This window comes from Seriola lalandi, unplaced genomic scaffold (genome assembly GCF_002814215.2).
Source record: "Seriola lalandi dorsalis isolate HSWRI2012SDOR001 ecotype SW California unplaced genomic scaffold, Sedor1 jcf7180002054544, whole genome shotgun sequence".
NCBI lineage: Eukaryota > Metazoa > Chordata > Actinopteri > Carangiformes > Carangidae > Seriola > Seriola lalandi.
In genome coordinates, this window is record NW_019525097.1 from 2,040,288 (window position 1) to 2,044,293 (window position 4,006).

The window sequence follows — 4,006 nt, forward strand, 5'->3', positions numbered from 1 at the left end:
TTTTTTCTTATTAACTTAATGCAGTATTTAAAGTAGCCTACCACATATATGTATTTTTCTTTTATTCTTGCATGAAAAATAAACTAAACATTATGAATGTAATATCATATTTACATGAATCCACAAACACCATCTAATGACACTTCTGATTTTTGTGTTTAATATTTAGATTTCTCGTAGGAGAAGTGTTTGTAACGTACTCCAACAAAAGTTAATATACGGCCTACGTTTTTCTCTTTCTTCTCTGACCTAATACCTGAACTTAAAATTACAGTAAACACACACTGTAATGAATCTGTAATATTGTAGAGCTATAGATTAAACTGATATTATTCCAAAGACACTTTGCTGGTTCGCATTGGTCCTTATGCCATGTCTCTCTCTTACTCTCTTTTGTCATACACACACACACACACACACACACACCTTTTTTCCACATAAACACATACACAGTCCCTCATCTACCTCTCCCACTCCCTCCCTCCCTCCCTCCCAAAAGATCAAGCGTAGCTGGTCAAGTTGTGCACACACAAAGCTGCATCTGCACATAGGGAGGACCAATAATAAATTACACACATTACACATCATACACTGTTTGTGGGTACACCGAGTTCTCTCCCCTCCTTCATTCTCCTGTCAGCAGGAACCACCGCATCATCACTATCCTCACCCTCGCCCCATTACACCCTACTCACACACTCAACCACACATACACACACACATGCAGGCATCGTTTTGTTATGAAATAAATCTTAACCTTCGGATCCCTTAGTGACACAAGGGAAAGGCAGATGTGTGTTTTGTGATGCGAGCGCTGCAGACTTACCCCCCTCTGTCCCTTCTCTGCTGCTGATGGTGGACCGGTGGCTACGGTTACCCCTGTCTGGCTGCACAGATACAGGCGCCGGGCAACAGCATCAGCAACAGCATCAATGCTGCCTCCATGACATCATCTTGAAGATGTCCTATTGGTCTGAGATACTGCCAGCATCCAAGCCTCCCAGCCAATGGGAGAGCAGAGGGAGGATGGGGGGTGGGTCATCAGCTCTTTGTGTTGTACTGCAGGGTGGGTGGTAGAATCACTGTTTTATTATATGGCGCAGCAGTGTGTGATTATGTGTGTGAAAGTGTGTGTATGTATATTATATGTGGGAGGGAGTTGAGTGAAGTAGTGTGAGAAATTGGTAAAGATTGGTTGTGTATATGTGTGTGTGTGTGTATGTCAGCAGGGAGCCCTGCTAGGAAGCACGCAAAACACTAAATTATTTAGATCCAAACTGTAAATATAAGAAGTAGGAACCTTTTCCAGTGTGAAGCACATGCACTTTATTTGACCAAATATTTGTTATTGCTACCACTTTTAAGAGCTACAAACACTGGTACCTCTGCTACTGAGCTTCTTCATCTTACTCCAACTATTAAAAACCCTTTGTTCACATTCAATACTTCAACATATTTAACCTCAGTCTATTCTAATTCCAGTTCAGATGTTCCTGTTTTTAATCTATGAACGATGCTAAAAACAAAGCTGACTGGTCAAGTTCATTAATAATTTATAATTAATTGAAGTCATTAATTCATGTTTATAGAGAAAAAAAGGCAAAGCATCCTCTGCCTCCAGTTCTCAAATATGATTTTCTCAGTTGCTTATTTTGTGCTTTGAACATCTTTGGGTTTTGGGCAGTTGATTGGACAAAACAAACTCATGTAGACTAAAAAAGTGATGAGTTAATTGAAAAAATAATGGAAACATTAATCAATTATGATAATCATTTTTTTTATCATTTTCAGTTAGTTGTTTACAGTGGATGTTTTTTTTTTTTTTAGCTATAATCATGGTGACTGTTAACAAAATGCTTCTCATATTTCAGTTTTATGCTGAATACCTCTTTGTTGTAAGAGGTACAGTCACACTGGAGTTAGTTTGTTAAGGTTCATGTATTCTTTATTAGCAAAGAAGATTTCATTTAACGATGCTAACGTTTACATTAAACCAAATTTATTTATACATTTATACATTTATATCTACAGCAGTGTTGCACAAGTCTTTTGAAACATGTAATCAATTCCTCATCACATATTACTCACTGAAAACTGTGTTAGCCTGCTTTACTAATTACTCAGTGACAAGAGTAATTATCATTACACCATGTCACATATTCTTATACATGTGTGTATTTAATATGTGTAGAAATAGACAAAAGACATTATGGAGAAACAAGCATCCAGTTTGAGAGGAATACTGAGCAGCAAGAGCCAGCTTCATGTTAACCCTGGTGACTGCAGTCCTCACAGCGAAGCTGTGTGTTTCAGACATTCTCCAACACCGACAAACCCAGCACATTCCTGAATGCAGGTTCACCAGCAGCGTTACTCAGCAAACTAAAGCCACACAACATGTAAATAAGACAACTTTGGCCTGTGTGAAACTTCGACTTCATAGATCTGTTGACCAACGGATCAGATTTCATACTCAGCACACCCTCCACCAATACAACCCCCTGTGTTGTTATAAATGATTTTGGTGTGAACGCCTGTTAATGTGATGCTGCTCAACACTGGTCACCTGCGTCTTCTTGTATCAGGAGACCATTTGACTGTTTAAGTCCCCATTTGAAAATCAATTCATCCAGAATATTTCTTTTCCCTGGTGGGTGACTTCCATGACTCAGTTATTACCCTAAGGTCATAGCAGAGGGACTCTGCAGCAGCTGCCTCTGATGTGATGAAACCGTAGTCCTAATCCTGCACATGGTAGAGGGGCCTTTCTTATGTTTGCCTCTTCGAGGATCTGTGCACAACAGAAGCAGCGTAATTGTAACTGTAGCAACACAAACGCTGTTGCTACAGTTACAATCCAATTACAATCCTTTTCCAAACTGTGTTGTGCAGACATCTAATTAAGAATATAAAAAAATAAACAAAAACACAGCTGGAGGATGGAGGACAAACACTGAAGAAAAGCAGAGGTGAAGTGACGTATTTGTTGTTGCCGCCCTTTGATCCTGTATTCAGCTCACACAGCAAACATGATGTCACCGCCCTGTCCACAGGCACGAGATGAAAGAGCTTACAACACCAGAGGAGAGAGAGGGATATGCATGAGGTCACATTAGGGTGTGTCCTGTTGTCGCTCCTCTCCTCTCCTCTCCTCTCCTCAGCCACTCCTGACGGTAAATGCGTGTGTGACATTAGACATCGTACACATCCTGGAAATGAGATCACTAGAGAGAGACAAGAAAAAAAAAAGAAGTAGGGAGAAAGAGTGAGAGGAGGAGGAGGAGGAGGAATGGGTGAGGAAGAGAAGGGAGGAGGAAATAAGATCAAACAGATTATTTCAGTGATTCTGGGAGAACAAAGATAAGATGGGGGGACCAGAGCAGTGGAAAATAAGGAGCGAAGACCAAATGAAACAGTTGAGCATACCGAGAACACCCATGGGAGAAATTGGGAAGGGAGAGGGTGGGTTAAAAAAAAAAAAAAAGCTCTCGGGATGCAGGCTGAGGAATCACACACTTTACAGAACATGAAAGTGGCTGAATATTGGGACGAGAAATGAACAAAATCTGCTCATGAAATCTCTGCAGACGAAATAGATTTAGATTTGAATCAATTTTAGAACACCAGATAAAGCTTTTTTAGATTAGCTGATGAACTGATTAGACTGTAGCACACACACACACACACACACACACACACACAATCCCACTCCTGCACTGCAAACCCTCGTGGCCTGTAAAAACATAAACACTTACAGTAGCTTAGTGGAGTCCTGATCTGAAGTCTGACATCATCTCTCAGTGTCTCAGGATGAGATCATCCCATCTAACTACTGGTCTTACTCATTGCACTGTGTGTGTGTGTGTGTGTGTGTGTGTGTATATATGTGTGTGAGAGAGTGTGTGAATATACAAACCGACTGTGTGCACATATGTGCGCGTGCAGGTGTCCATTGTAGGAGAATTAGATTACTGGTAAAATACTGGACACAGTGATCTAATTGAAG

The 4,006-nt window shown here is 40.5% G+C and overlaps 1 protein-coding gene across 1 annotated transcript in view; it reads right to left on the reverse strand.

Annotated features, from left to right (window-relative positions):
* stmn4 (stathmin-like 4) overlaps positions 1-901 on the reverse strand; it is an 11,161-nt gene extending 10,260 nt beyond the window's left edge. Inside the window, exon 1 of the mRNA XM_023415176.2 lies at positions 827-901. The gene's annotated coding sequence lies outside the window, so the exon portion shown is untranslated. The remainder of the gene's footprint in view (positions 1-826) is intronic.
* Between the last annotated feature and the right edge of the window lie 3,105 nt (positions 902-4,006).